General features: G+C 38.4%; 1 pseudogene; it reads left to right on the forward strand.

Annotated features, from left to right (window-relative positions):
• Positions 1-5139: 5139 nt before the first annotated feature.
• Positions 5140-5239, forward strand: LOC126059107 (uncharacterized; annotated as a pseudogene).
• The last annotated feature ends 11341 nt before the right edge of the window (positions 5240-16580 follow it).

Consider the following 16580-nt stretch of genomic DNA (forward strand, 5'->3'; position numbering starts at 1 on the left):
TACTAAGGGGCTGGTCCATGAAGTCGGGAACATAGCTGGTAAGTACAAATAATTAAGAAGTCAGTAGTGAGAGTGAAAAGAAAGAGCAGTTCTAGATACTGGGGAGATGAAGGCAGGAGTTGAGTCACTTACGGCATTATAAACCAGTCTATAAAATGGGGATGAAAGCAATATTTATCTTTTTATGTAATTTTATTTATTTTTTTATTGAGAATATATACAGCAAAATATACATGAGTTAAACAATCCAGTGACATTGATTACATTCAAGTTATACAACCATTCTCATTCTCCTTTTCTGAGTTTTTCCTCCCCCATTAATATCAACTCACTGCCCTTAAGTTTCTTATTTAAACTTTCCAGTTGTTGTCAGTTTAATCCCATATAGATAGATCTTGAAACAGCACAATGCTCAAGGCAGACATTCTTTTATAGGTAAGCTAAACTATTGTTTGCCTTTAAGAAGACTTCAGGGATATTTTTGGTTTAAGGTTTACAGATTATCTCAAGGCAATAATTTCAGGAATTCATTTAGCTCCTGTGGCTCCAGAAGGTCTGGATTCCATGAGAATTTGAAATTCTATTCTGCATTTTCCCTCTTTTGATCAGGATTCTTCTATAGAATCTTTGATCAAAATGTTCAGTAATGGTAGCCTTGCCAAACAGAGACTTTCACACCAATGTTCATTGCAGCACTATTCACAATAGGCAAAAGTTGGAAACAATCTAAATGGATAAACAACCTAGATGAATGGTAAACAAAATGTGGTACATATATTCGATGGAATATTATACAGCCAGCAGGAGAAATGAAGTCTTGATACATGTAACAATATGGATGGAGCTTGAAGGCATTATGCTGAGTGAAATAAGTCAATCACAAAAGGACAAATACTGTATGACCTCATTTACATAAAAATATCAGAAAAGGCAAATGTAGAGAGACCTAAGTTTATTAGTGGTTACAAAGTTTATTAGTGGGCAGGTGGAAGGGAGAAAGAAGGAGTTGATGGTGAAGGAAAAATCATATTGATTAAGGGTAGAATTGCATAGCTGATTATTGCAATAACTGTCAAAAAGTTTTACACCTGTAAAACGTTGAATTGGCAAAAGTTGTGTGATAGATATACTCACAACAAAGACAAAAGAAAAAAAAAAAGAGTAGCTGCTGAGGCTATTTATTTTACATCCAAACACTTCATGGGATTTGTTTCCTTCTTTTGGAGGTTTAGGGTCATTTTCATGAGCCATCCCAGTTAATTGGCCTAATAATGTGCGTAGTGCTTCTGTCTTCCCTCCTAGTTCGTTGTGTAGGCCTAGGGTCTTAAAGCTTGCAAGCGGCTATCCAAGGCACAACTGGTCTCTATTCACCTGGAGCAATGGAAGAAAAAGGTGAATCAGGAATAGGAGGATAATATGGAATGTGTCCAATTGCCTCCATGAACAACTGCCTCCTTTACCGTGAGACAGAAGAGCTGGATGGTGCCCAGCTACTTTTAACAGTATATATCACAATGTGGTGTTATGAAAATCAAATTAAATAATCCATTTAAGTGCCTGGCACATAATAAGTACTCAAAGAATTTTAGTTGTTATTATTAAAGTTTGATTTAGAATGTTTTATATCTGATTCACAGCATAGTGAGCAAGATAAACTGATATTCAGAAAAGAGAAATATTTTTATTTGTCATGTAAATTATGGAATATCTCACTTTTTAGTTATTTTATTTATTCCCTATAAATTAGTCAGTTATTACCATGATGATGCTATGTCACAAGCCAACCCAAAACTCAAGGACTCACAACAATAACTAATTATATTCACTCTCACAGACCTGCAGGTATATTGAGATTTGGCTGGGCTAAATTTTTCAGTCATAAATAAAAATTCTGAATGTTATTATTAAGTAATATGATTTCTTTTTTAAAAAGAGTTACCCTAAGGATAACTACAGTGACTAAGTTTATGTTTTTAATCATATCTTTTTATATTACCAGAAAATTCAAGCCAAATTTAATTCCAATTATAACCAGTTAAGAAGTAGAATAGGACATCATTACAACAAACAGATGTCATGAGTAAGATTTTAAAAATCTTACAAAATTGGATGGAGTAAAATTTAATTCCCCAGTGCCATACCTAATTGTACCACACTTTTATCTATTCTTTAGCACATTGCCTTTAAAGAAACATTTTCACTGTAAAATATTTAAAATTTACAGAAAAGTGCATAAACATACAGACAAATTAACAGAGGTGTAAAGAAAACATCTCCGGTCACAAAATAGGACACTGCCAACATCACAGAAGCCTTCCTACCACTCCAGGTATCCCTTCTCAATCAAAAAGCCCTCTTTATTCCCTCCTCAGGTAATCACTCTTCTGAATTTCACGGTAACTATTTTCTTGTTTTCCTTTATATGTACACCATTATGTATAGATCCCTAAACAATGTAATTACTTCTGCCTTTTTGAACTCTATAAATGGAATGGATGATATGTATTCTTTTGTGTTTTGTTTTTCTACACAGCATTGTATTTTTAAGATTCATCAATTAATGTTCATTCATTTTCATTGTGGTAAAATATGCCATTGTTGGACTATACCATAATTTGGTTATCTTTTCTACTATTGATAAGAATTTTGTTTGTTTTCCATCTGGGCTATAACAAGGAGTTCAGCTGTTAGCATTCTTGTATATTTGTCCTGTGTTCATATTCCCTCAGATATGCAGGAATATTATGCTTTCAGACGTTTAAATTGTGATCACATTTTCATTCTAAATTACTTTGTCTCATCAGATATGAAACAAAAATATAAATTACAGTCATTTGTCTCATACATTTTATCGAATGTCTATTATGAGGCCTAATGACATCATAGTAGATTGGAATAATTTACAGTGATGAATAAAACATTCACCAGCCAATAGAGTGCTTATAGCCCAGTAAGGGAGAGGAGATGCTTAATAATAGTTATAATAAAAGTTAGAAATAATTAAGTTTAATAAAGAGGCACACGTAAAATGTAATGGGAGTCCAGGAGGGGTAACTCCTTTACAGCAGGAGGAATGAGGGCAAGCCCTGGGAGATGAAATTTGAATTTGAACTCAAGGATAAGAGGGAGTTTGATACCGCAAAGACACAGAGGTGAGGAAACCAGGGGCATGTATAGAAAACCTACAGTAATTCAACTTGACCAGTACATAGGAAAATTAAGACTTTTTTTCATTCATTAATTTAATAAATATTTGTTAAGCACCTGAAAAGTAGGCTCAAGGCAATTATAATACAATGGACAACAAAAACAGATATGGCTCCTGCCATCATGGAGCTTACAGCTTAGTGAGTGAGACAAACATTAATCAAAGAAGCATATAAACAAATACGAAACTGAATCTTAGACGAATGTTTTGAAGATAATACAGAGTTACCATAATAACAGCAGGATTTGTCCTAGTCAAGGAGAACAAAGAAGAATTTCCCGAGTAGTGAGAAGTTCAGTGTGGTCTGGAGAGTAGGGAGCCCGAGGAAAAGTGGTTATCGCTCAGGTTAGAGAGAAAAGTTGAGGCCAGACTGAAGAGCTTTACTGGGGAAGTTAAGGAATCCTGTGAATAATAGAGAATCAATGGAAAATCTATTGAATTCTAAATGCTAAAAAAAAACACAGAAATGAAATAGATCAAAAGGGGAGAGAAAAGTATTCCACATGTGCTATTGGGGGCTTAGAGTATGAAGAGGCCTCTGAGAGAGAGTAAGAGAAAGGTTGTTGTTTTTGTTAGTTGCCATCTAGTTTGGGTGGTGTAAATGGTTAAGCATTTGATTACTAGCTGAAAATTGGTGGTTTGAGCCCACCCAGAGAATCCTTGGGAGACAGGCCTGGCAATCTGCTTCTGAAAGTTCACAGCCTTGGAAACTCTATGGAGCATTTCTACTCCACACACTTGGGGTCACCATGAGAGAAAGGAAGGTGGGGCCAAGATACTGAAGGACTTAAATGCTAAACAGAGGCATTCCTACTTAGACTCTTTGAGTTCCTTTTGTTCGGGGACCTTGTCTTATTCAATTCTACATGAGACCAAGAATAGTGTCTAATATATAGTAGATGCTCAAACATTTGCTGAATTGACTTGAGTGAAGACTTAATTATGTAGCTAATAGAAATCACTGAAGATTTTTTTGTCAGGTAAATGATAATGCCACCTGGCTAGTGATACTAATAAAAGTGTGTAACAAGTGCTACTAAAGCAGATGCCTGAAATTCTGGAGGACTAAATTCTGCCTGGCATTCAGAGAAACGTTTCCCCATGAAAGGATAACAGAATTATACTCTGAAGGTAGAGTAAGAGAGAGATGGGTTTCTCAAACTTCCCTAATGAAGGAATAATGAATGTGAGGGCACTTGTTAAAATATGTAGCTTCCCAGGACCCATTGCAAACCAAACTCATTTGCTTCAAGTTTATTCTGACTCATAGCAACCCAACAGGACAGTAGAACTGCCCTATAGGTTTCCAAGGCTGTAATCTTTATGGGAGCAGACTGCCACGTTTTTCTCCCACAGAGTGACTGGTAGGTTTGAACCACTGATCTTTTGGTTAGCAGCCAAACACTTGAACCACTGAGCCAGGGCTCATTGGACCCATCCCAAACTGACTAAATCAGAGCCTGAGAGCAGTGTGGGCAGCTGTGCAACTGTATTGCTTAACAAACACTCCACCTGATTCTAATTATGAAAAAAGTTTGGAAAACCCTACTCTAGAGAACATTTGAGGGAAAAGGAAAGGCATATGCAAAAGAATGGCCGTATGAAGGGGCCAGAAATAATTGTTAAAAAACATGAGAAGTTCAGTGTGGCTGGAGAATAGAGAGCAATAAAGTGGCTATTGCTCAGGGTGGAGAGAAAAGTTGAAGCCAGAATAAAAAGCTTTGTTGGGAAAGTTAAGGAATCTTGTGACTAATGGGGAATTAATGGAAAATCTTATGCAAGGGAAGTGAGATTTTGGCAGGGGAGGGGAGAGGAGGAGGGAGAATAACTGGAGGAACTGGGGAATATACATTTCAGAGACTTTTTGGGGGCAGAATTGACGATGTTTAATGACTACTTCCATGAGAGCAGTAAGAGAAAAGAAGTTGAGCTTGCTTTGGCAGCACATACACTAAAATTGGAATGATACAAAGATTAGCATGGCCCCTGTGCAAGGATGACATGCAAATTTGTGAAGTATTCCATATTTTTAAAGGGCCACATAAACCAAAGACTAAATCAGCCTGAGACCAGAAGAACTAGATGGTGTCAGCTACAACCGATGACAGGGAAGACAACAAAGAACCCCTAAGGGAGCAGGAGAGCAGTGGGATGCAGACCCCAAATTCTCATAAAAAGACAAGACTTAATGGTCTGATTGAGACTAGAATGACCCTGGAGGTCATGATCGCCAGACCTTCTGTTAGCCCAAGACAGGAACCATTCCTAAAGCTAACTCTTTAGACAGGGATTGGACTAGACTATGGGCTAGACAATGATATTGGTGAAGAATGAGCTTTTTGGATCAAGTAGACACATAAGACTATCTTGGCATCTCCTGTCTAAAGGGGAGATGAGAGGATAGAGAGGGTCAGAAGCTGGCCAAATGGACTCAAAAAAAATAGAGGAGGAAAGGAATATGCTGTCTCATTAGGGGGAGAGCAATTAGGAATATATAGCAAGGTGTTTATAAATTTTTTGTATGAGAGTCTGACTTGATTTGTAAGCTTTCACTTAAAGCACAACAAAATTTTTTTTTAAAAAGTACAAAATGAATTCAAGGTTTCTAACGTGTTAATGGAAACCCTGGTGGGGTAGTGGTTAAGTGCTATGGCTGCTAACCAAAGGGTCAGCAGTTCGAATCCGTCAGGTGCTCCTTGGAAACTCTATGGAGCAGTTCTACTCTGTCCTATAGGGTCACTATGAGTCAGAATCGACTCGATGGCACTGGGTTTAATGTGTTAAACTGCCGTTATTAGGGAGGGAATAATGCTGTAAGAAAGCATTCCATTTTGGACTTAAATTTTATGTGACAAATAGACAGCTCCACAATAACAGTAGGAGACTTCAATACACCACTTTAGAGGAAGGACAGAACATGCAGAAAGAAGCTCAGTAAAGCCATGGAAGATCTAAATGCCACAATCCACACGTTGATCTCATAGTCATATACAGAACACTCCACTAAACAGTAGCCAATTAGACTTTCTTTTGCAATGCACATGGAACATTCTGTAGAATGGATGACATATTAGGCCACAAAGCAAGCTTTAACAGAATCCAAAACATCAAACTATTACAAAGCATCTTTTCTGGCCACAAAGCCAAAAAAGTATAAATCAATAACAGAAAAAGCAACAAAAAAAATCAAATACATGGAAACTGAACAACACCTTGCTCGAAAACTACTAGGCCAGCAGAAATCAAAGATGGAATCAAGAAATTCATAGAATCAAATGGCAATGAAAAAACATCCTACCAGAATGTTTGGAACACAGCAGAAGCAGTGCTCAGAGGTCAATTTATAGAAATAAATGCACCTACCTAAAAAGAGGAAAGGGTCAAAATCAAAACATTAACCCTACAGTTTGAACAAATAGAGAGTGGCAAAAGAAGTCCTTAGACACCAGAAGAAAGGAAATAATAAAAATCAGAGCAGAAATAAGAATAGAAAAACAATTGAAAGAGTTAACAAAACCAAAATCTGGTTTTTGGAAAAAATCAACAAAATCAACAAACCATTGACCAAACTGATGAATGAAAAACAGGAAAGGAAACAAATAATCTGAATAAGAAATGAGATGGGCAATATCACGATAGATCCAACTGAAATTAAAAGAATCAGAATACTATGAAAAATTGTATGCCAACACATTCGAAAACCTAGAGGAAATGGACAAATTTCTAGAAACACATTACCTACCTAAACTAACAAAAACAGAAGTAGAAAAGCTAAATAAACTTGTAACAAAAGAAGAGACTGAAGAGGTAATTAAAAAACTCCCAATAAAAAAAAAAGCCCTGGCCCTGATGGCTTCGCTGGAGAATTCTATCAAACTTTCAGAGAAGAGTTAACACTACCACTATTAAAAGTATTTCAGGGCATAGAAAGGATGGGATACTCCTGAACACATTCTATGAAGCCAGCATAACCCTGATACCAAAACCAGTAAAGACACCAGAATAAAAGAAAATTACAAACCGATATCCCTCATGAACATAGATGAAAAAATCCTCAACAAAATCCTAGCCAATAGAATTCAACAACATATCAAAAAAATAATTCACCATGACCAAGTGGGATTCATACCAGGTATGCAGGGATAGTTCAACATTACAAAAACAATCAATGTAATCCATCTCATGAATAAAACAAAAGATAAGAACCACACGATCTTATCAATTGACACAGAAAAGGCATTTGACAAAGTTAAACACCCATTCATGATAAAAACTCTCAGCAAAATAGGAATAGAAGGGAAATCCCTGAACATAATAAAGGGCATTTATACAAAGTCAATAGCCAACATCATTCTAAATGGAGACAGCCTGAAAGCATTCCCCTGGAGAATGGGAACCAGAGAAGGATGCCCTTTATCACCACTCTTATTCAACATTGTGCTGGAGGTCCTAGCTAGAGAAATTAGGCTAGAAAAAGAAATAAAGGGTATCCAAATTGGTAAGGAAGAAGTAAAGTATTCCTATTTGCAGATGATATGATTTTATACAGAGAAAATCCCAAAAAATCCACGAGAAAGCTACTGGAAGATTTCAGCAAAGTATCAAGTTACAAGATAAACATACAAAATGTGTTGGATTCTTCTACACCAACAAGAGAACTTTGAAGAGGAAATCACCAAATAAATACCATTTATAATAGCCCCCAAGAAGATAAAATACTTAGGAATAAATATAACCAGAGATGTAAAAGACCCATACAAAGAAAACTACAAGACACTACTGCAAGGAACCAAAAGAGACCTACATAAGTGGAAAAACATATCTTGCTCATGGATAAGAAGACTCAACATTGTGAAAATGTCAATTCTGCCCAAAGTGATCTATAGATACAATGCAATCCCTATTCAAATTTCAATGACGTTTTTTAATGAGATGGAGAAACAAATCACCAACATCATATGGAAAGGGAAGAGGCCCCAGATAAGTAAGGCATTACTGAAGAAGAACAAAGTGCGAGGCCTCACACTACCTGATTTTAGAACCTATTATACTGCCACAGTGGTCAAAACAGCCTGCTCCTGGCACAAAAGATACACAGATCGATGGAAGATAATTGAGAATACAGATCTAAATTCATCCACCAATGAGAAGATAATATTTGACAAAGACCCAAAGTCTGTTAAATGAGGAAAAGACCATCTCTTTAAGATATGTTGCTGGCATAACAGGATTTACATCTGCAAAAAAATGAAACAAAACCCATACCTCACAGCATGTACAAAAACTAACTCAAAATGGATCAAAGACCTAAATATAAAATCTAAAACAATAAAAATCATGGAAGAAAAAATTCGGACAACGCTAGGAGCCCTAATACATGGCATAAACAGAATACAAACCATAACTAACAATGAACAAACACCAGAAGAGAAACTAGAAAATTGGGAGCTCCTAAAAATCAAACACTTATGCTCATCAAAAGACTTCACCAAAAGAGTAAAAAGACAACCTACAGACTGGGAAAAAAATTTGACTATGACATATCCAATCAGGGTGAAATCTTTAAAATCTACAAAATACTGCAAAGCCTCAACAACAAAAGACAAAAAAAAACAATGAGAAAATGGGCAAAGAATTGAACAGACGTTTCAACAAAGAAGACATTGAGGTGGCTAACAGATAGATGAGGAAATGCTCATGACCATTAGCCATTAGAGAAATGCAAATCACAATTACAGTGGGATACCATCTCACCCCAATGAGGCTAGCACTAATCCAAAAACACAAAATAATAAATGTTGGAGAGGTTGTGGAGAGGCTGGAATAGTTACACACTGTTGGTTGGAATGTAAAATGGTACAACCACTTTGGAAATCAATTTGGCTTTCTTAAAAAGCTAGAAATGGGAGTACCATAGGATCTAGCAATTCCATTCCTTGGAATATATCCTAGAGAAATAAGAGCTCTCACACGAATAAATATATGCACACCCATGTTCACTGCAGCACTGTTCACAATAGCAAAAAGATGGAAAAAACGTAGGTGCCCATCAACAGATGAATGAATAAACAAATTGTGGTATACACGTACAATGGAATACTACACAATGATAAAAAACAATGATGAATCCTCAAAATGTCTCACAACATGGATGAATCTGGAAGGCATTATGGTGAGTGAAATTAGTCAGTTGCAAAAGGACAAATACTGTATGAAACCACTATTATAAGAACTGAAGAAAAAGTTTAAACAGAAGAAAACATTCTTTGATGGTTATGAGGGTGGGGAGGGATTGAGAGGGGAATTCACTAACTAGATTGTTGCTGTTGTTAGGTGCCATCGAGTCGGTTCCGACTCATAGCGACCCTATGCACAACAGAACGAAACACTGCCTGGTCCTACGCCATCCTTACAAACGTTGTTATGCTTGAGCTCATTGTTGCAGCCACTGTGTCAATCCTCCTCATTGAGGGTCTTCCTCTTTTCGGCCGACCCTGTACTCTGCCAAGCATGATGTCCTTCTGGAGGGACTCATCCCTCCCGACAACATGCCTAAAGTATGTAAGACGCAATCTCGCCATCCTTGCTTCTAAGGAGTATTCTGGCCGCACTTCTTCCAAGACAGATTTGTTCTTTCTTTTGGCAGTCCATGGTATATTCAATATTCTTCGCCAACACCACAATTCAAAAGCGTCAACTCTTCTTCGGTCTTCCTTATTCATTGTCCAGCTTTCACATGCATATGGTGCAATTGAAAATACCATGGCTTGGGTCAGGCGCACCTTAGTCTTCAGGGTGACGTCTTTGCTCTTCAACACTTGGAAGAGGTCCTTTGCAGCAGATTTACCCAATGCAATGCGTCTTTTGATTTCTTGACTGCTGCTTCCATGGCTGTTGATTGTGGATCCAAGTGGAACGAAATCCTTGACAATTTTAATCTTTTCCCCGTTTATCATGATGTTGCTCATTGGCCCAGTTGTGAGGATTTTTGTTTTCTTTATGTTGAGGTGCAGTCTATACTGAAGTCTGTGGTCTTTGATCTTCATTAGTAAGTGCTTCAAGTCCTCTTCACTTTCAGCAAGCAAGGTTGTGTCATCTGCATAACGCAGTTTGTTAATGAATCTTCCTCCAATCCTGATGCCCCGTTTTCCAGCTTCTTGGATTATTTGTTCATCATGTAGATTAAATAGTTATGGTGAAAGAATACAACCCTGACGCACACCTTTCCTGACTTTAAACCAATCGGTATCCCCTCGTTCTGTCCAAACAACTGCCTTTTGATCTATGTAAAGGTTCCTCATGAACACAATTAAGTGTTCTGGAATTCCCATTCTTTGCCATGTTATCCACAGTTTGTTATGATCCACACAGTCGAATGTCTTTGCATAGTCAATAAAACAGAGGTAAACATCCTTCTGGTATTCTCTGCTTTCAGCCAGGATTCATCTGACATCAGCAATGATATCCCTGGTTCCACGTCCTCTTCTGAAACCAGCCTGAATTTCTGGCAGTTCCCTGTTGATATACTGCTGCAGCCGTTTTTGAATGATCTTCAGCAAAATTTTGCTTGCGTGTGATATTAATGGTATTGTTCTATAATTTCCACATTCAGTTGGGTCACCTTTCTTGGGAATAGGCATAAATATGGATCTTTTCCAGTCAGTTGGCCAGGAAGCTGTCTTCCATATTTCTTGGCATAGATGAGTGAGCACCTCCAGCGCTTCATCTATTTGTTGAAACATCTAAATTGATATTCCATCAATTCCTGGAGCCTTGTTTTTCACCAATGCCTTCAGAGCAGCTTGGACTTCTACCTTCAGTACCATCGGTTCCTGATCATATGCCACCTCTTGAAATGGTTGAACAGCAACTAATTCTTTTTTGGTATAATGACTCTGTATATTCCTTCCATCTTCTTTTGATGCTTCCTGGGTCATTTAATATTTTCCCCATGGAATCCTTCACTACTGCAACCTGAGCCATGAATTTTTTCTTCAGTTCTTTCAGCTTGAGAAACGCTGAGCATGTTCTTCCCTTTTGGTTTTTCATCTCCAGCTCTTTGCACATGTCATTATAATATTTTACTTTGTCTTCTCAAGAGGCCTTTTGAAATCTTCTGTTCAGCTCTTTTACTTCATCAATTCTTCCTTTTGCTTTAGCTGTTCGACGCTCAAGAGCAAGTTTCAGAGTCTTCTCTGACATCCATCTTGGTCTTTTCTTTCTTTCCTGTCTTTTCAGTGACCTTTGCTTTCTTCATGCAAGCTGTCCTTGATGCCATTCCACAGCTCACCTGGTCTTCGCTCATTAGTGTTCAATGCATCAAATCTGTTCTTGAGATGGTCTGTAAATTCAGGTGGGATATACTTAAGGTCATATTTTGGCTCTCATGGACTTGCTCTGATTTTCTTCAGTTTTGGCTTGAACTTGCATATGAGCAATTTATGGTCTGTTCCACAGTCAGCCCCAGCCTTGTTCTGACTGGTGATATTGAGTTTTCCATTGTCTCTTTCCACAGATGTAGTAAATTTGATTTCTGTGTGTTCCATCTGGAGAAGTCCATGTGTATAAAAATGTGTATAGTCGCTGTTTGTGTTGGTGAAAGAAGGTATTTCCAATGAAGAAGTCATTGGTCTTGCGAAAATCTATCATTCGATCTCCGGCATTGTTTCTATTACCAAGGGCGTATTTTCCAACTACTGATCCTTCTTTCTTTTCAACTTTTGCATTCCAATCGCCAGTAATTATCAATGCATCTTGGTTGCATGTTCGATCAATTTCGGACTGTAGCAGCTGATAAAAATCTTCTATTTCTTCATCTTTGGCCCTAGTGGTTGGTGTGTAAATTTGAATAACAGTCATATTAACTGGTCTTCCTTGTAGGAGTATGGATATTATCCTATCACTGACAGTGTTGTACTTCAGGATAGATCTTGAAACACTCTTTTTGACGATGAATGCAACACCATTCCTCTTCGAGTTGTCATTCCCAGCATAGTAGACTATATGATTGTCCAATTCAAAATGGCCAATACCAGTCCATTTCAGCTCACTAATGCCTAGGATATCGATGTTTGTGTGTTCCATTTCATTTTTGACGATTTCCAATTTTCCTAGATTCATACTTCATACAGTCCAGATTCCAATTATTAATGGATGTTTGTAGCTGTTTCTTCTCATTTCGAGTCGTGCCGTATGAGCAAATGAAGGTCCCGAAAGCTTTGCTCCATCCACGTCATTAAGGTCGACTCTACTTTGAGGAGGCAGCTCTTCCCCAGTCATCTTTTGAGTGCCTTCCAACCTGGGGGGCTCATCTTCCAGCACTATATCAGACAATGTTCCACTGCTATTCATAAGGTTTTCAGTGGCTAATGCATTTGAGATGTAGACTGCTGGTTCCTTCTTCCTAGTCTGTCTTAGTCTGGAAGCTCAGCTGAAACCTGTCCTCCATGGGTGACCCTGCTGGTATCTGAATACCGGTGGCATAGCTTCCAGCATCACAGCAACACGCAAGCCCCCACAGTAAGACAAGCTGACAGACACGTGGAGGAACTGGATAGTAGATAAGAATTATTTTAGGTGAAGGGAAGCACAACACACAATACAGGTGAAGTCAGCACAACTGGTCTAAACCAAAAGCTATTTCCTGAACACAGCCAAACCCTTTGAGGGACAGAGTAGTAGGGGTGGGGGTCCAGGGACCACGGTTTTGGGGGACATCTAGGTCAACTGGCATAACAAAGTTTATTAAGAAAATGTTCTGCATCCCACTTTGGTGAGTGGCATCTGGGGACAAGCTTACAAGTGGCCATCTAAGATGCATCAATTGGTCCCAATCCACCTGGAGTAAAGGAGAAGGAGAAACACCAAAGATATAAAGAAAATATTAGCCCAAGAGACAAAAGGGCCACATAAACCAGAGACTCCATGAGCCTGAGACTGAAACAGACTACTCAGCCATATCTTGAACAGTACCTGAGCCAATTTTTTTCCCCTCCTTCTTTCTTCTTTCTCTCCTTTCCCTCCCCAGCCCATCCCTGCCTCCACGTAAGGTCCTGATGTTAGCTCCCCAAATGGTTAAGTGTTAACCAATGTTTCCTCTAAGACTGTGGAAAACAAGCGGTATTGATCTAAGCCTGTCAAATAAGACGAAGGATGGCACCAGCTACCCCCTGAGCTGATGGGATAATGGCAGGAAAACATCAACAAGTTTGAGATACAACCACCAAAACCAAACAGAAGAAAGAGAGTGCACATTCCATAAGTTCCTAAAACTTATGGCCCCTTTTCCCTTAATAACTTGAACCCATCGGTAGTCTGGTGAGACAGACGACTTTAGGAGGAGATCATTCCCCTCTGTCTCCATATACTGGTATATCTAATAAAGCTCTTGCTACCCACCTCACCCCTGTCTCAAGAACTGGGTATTTGCCTCAGGCGGCTCTAACTCATGAAATTGTGGTAACAAGACCAGAAGAACTAGATGGTTCCTGGCTACCACCAATGACTGCCCTGACAGGGAACAAAAGAGAAAGTCCGTGATGGACTAGGAGAAAAGTGTGGTACAGAACTTAAATTCTAGCAAAAAGACCAGACTTAATGGTCTGACTTAGACTAGAGTAACCCTCGAAAGCATGGCCCACAGCCTCTCTGTTAACCCAGAACTAAAACCGTTCCTGAAACAAACTCTTTGGACAAAGATTAGACTGGACTGTAAAACATTAAAAAAAAAAACCTTTTACATGCCAAACCACAAATGTATATGTCTAAGAGACAGTTGGAGTTTGGGAGAAACTCGCACGGCTGGAAATACGCATGTGGGAGTTTTTGATGTTGAAGCCATGGGGATTTTACTTACGTTAAGGATAATGGACCAGTGACAAAACTCTGGGGAAACAGACATGCTTAAATAGCATGTAGAAGAGGAATCAGCACAGGAGACTAGAGAGATCAGGGAACTAGTAGCTGTAATCTTGGCTACTCTAATCATCTAATGCTCCTCTCATCCCCAGGCTAACTGAACTGAAAAAATAAAAATATTTCTATTATGCTTGGCCTTATAAAATATATATTTGCCACCTTATCTAGAACATTCCAAGAATTCTTAGCCAAGCTCTCTTGTTGTTAGGTGCTGTCAAGTCAGTTCCGACTCACAGTGACCCTACGTACAACAGAACGAAACACTGCCCAGTGCCGTGCCGTCCTCACGATCATTATGCATGACCCTTTGGTTGCTGCCACTGCATCAGTCCATCTCATTGAGGGTCTTCCTCTTTTTTGCTGACTCTCCAGGTTACCAAGCGTGATGTCCTTCTCCAGGTACTGGTCCCTCCTAATAACATGTCCTAAGTATGTGAGACAAAGTCTCGCCTTCCTTGCTTCTAAGGAGCATACTGGCTGTACTTCTTCCAAGACAGATTTGCTTGTTCTTTGGGCAGACCATGGTATATTCAATATTCTTCACCAAAACCATAATTCAAAGTGATCAGTTCTTCTTCGGTCTTCCTTATTCATTGTCCAGCTTTTGCATGCATGTGGGGCAACTGAAAATATATCATGGCTTGGGTTGGGTGCACCTTAGTCCTTAAAGTGACATCTTTGCATTTTAACATTTTAAAGAGGTCTTCTGCAGCAGATTTGTCCAATGTAATGCGTCCTTTGCTTTCTTGACTGCTGCTGTCATGGGTATTGATTGTGGATCCAAGTAACATGAAATCCTGGACATCTTCAATCTTTTCTCTGTTTATCATAATGTTGCTTGTTGGTCCAGTTGTGAGAATTTTTGTTTTCTTTGTTGAGGTGTAATCCATACTGAAGGCTGTAGTCTTTGATTTTCATCAGTAAGTGATTCAAATTCTCTTCGCTTTCAGCAAGCAAGGTTGTCATCTGCATCTCACAGGTTGTTCTTAATGAGTCTTCCTGCAATCCTGATGCCACATTCTTCTTCATATAGTTCAGCTTTTCAAATTATTTGCTCAGCATACAGATTGAACCCTGATGCACACCTTTCCTGATTTTAAGACACAAAGTATCCTCTTGTTCTGTCTGAAGGATTATTTTTGGTCTATGTACAGGTTCCTCATGAGTACAATGAAGTGTTCTGAAATTTCCACTCTTTGCAATGTTACCTATAATTTGTTATGATCCACACAGTCAAATGCCTTTGCATAGTCAATAAAACACAGGTAAACATCTTTCTGGCATTCTCTATTTTCAGCCAAGATCCATCTACAAAACCTGATATTGATTGACCCAGTTGACTAAAATAAACACACAAAATCCAGGCAGGCCATGAATTCATAGATTCACGAATATCAGAAGTCTTTTATACTTGGATTTTAGTCCAGGCTCTTCCACTAATGGGGGCAAATCATCTAACTTTGATGAACCTGTTTCCTTGTCTTAAAAAAAGCTAAGGAGGTTGGAATAGCTAGATGACATCTTAGGTTGTTTCCAGACCTAAAACCTTAAGCTTCTCCCAAGAAATTCTGACATGGAAATCTTACATAGATTTTACTCAAGAGAAAATCTTGAAGTAATGATTCTTGTTTCCCAATCCCACCCCTCCCCTTCCTCAATGAATATTGATTTGGGAATACCCAAAATTATATATGAAGTATTAGATACTTCCCCAGTTTCTCTAATGAATACAGTTGATTGTCACTCATCCACTCTGAGGGGAGTCTCCTGTCTTGTCAATGGAATGGCATCCATTTGTACCCCACCTAGACAAGCCTCTCCTCCCTCAGTACCTTTGAAGTGGTTCAGCAAGCAAATGACACTTCCTTACACCCCAGTGGCATCACCATGAGCGTTTTTCAGGTACTTGTGATACATGAGTCCGGGATCTCTAAGCCAAGGAGCCCTGTGTGATTCAGGATGCACTCGGGAACTCAAGATTTAGGAACTTTTTAATATTTTCTATTAACCAAAAAAATTAAATTAACCAAAAAGGAAAAATGAAAGATATCTTTATTCTTTAAAAAGCCTAATAACTCCCTTGAAAGAGGAATTTATTTTAAACTATATAATGAACTAACATTGTTTTAGGGTGAATAAGGAATTAGAAAACTAGTACCCTTCTCTTTCACTTGATTCTTGCAATACTGTTAGTATTACTGTTTTACTGTTTGTATTTACTACTGTTAGTAGCTCAGGCTGCTAACCAAAAGGTCGACAGTTCGAATCCACCACCCGGTCCTCGGAAATCCTACGAGGGCAGTTCTCCTCTGTCCTATAGGGTCACTATGAGTTGGATTGACTCCAGGGCAATGGGTTTTGGTTTTTAGTACTGTTAGTATTTTTTTTTTTAGTATTACTAATTTACTCTTAGTAAATTAGTATAAAAATCAAACTAATTAAAAAATGAATAAAT

This window comes from Elephas maximus, chromosome 15 (genome assembly GCF_024166365.1).
Source record: "Elephas maximus indicus isolate mEleMax1 chromosome 15, mEleMax1 primary haplotype, whole genome shotgun sequence".
Classification (NCBI taxonomy): domain Eukaryota; kingdom Metazoa; phylum Chordata; class Mammalia; order Proboscidea; family Elephantidae; genus Elephas; species Elephas maximus.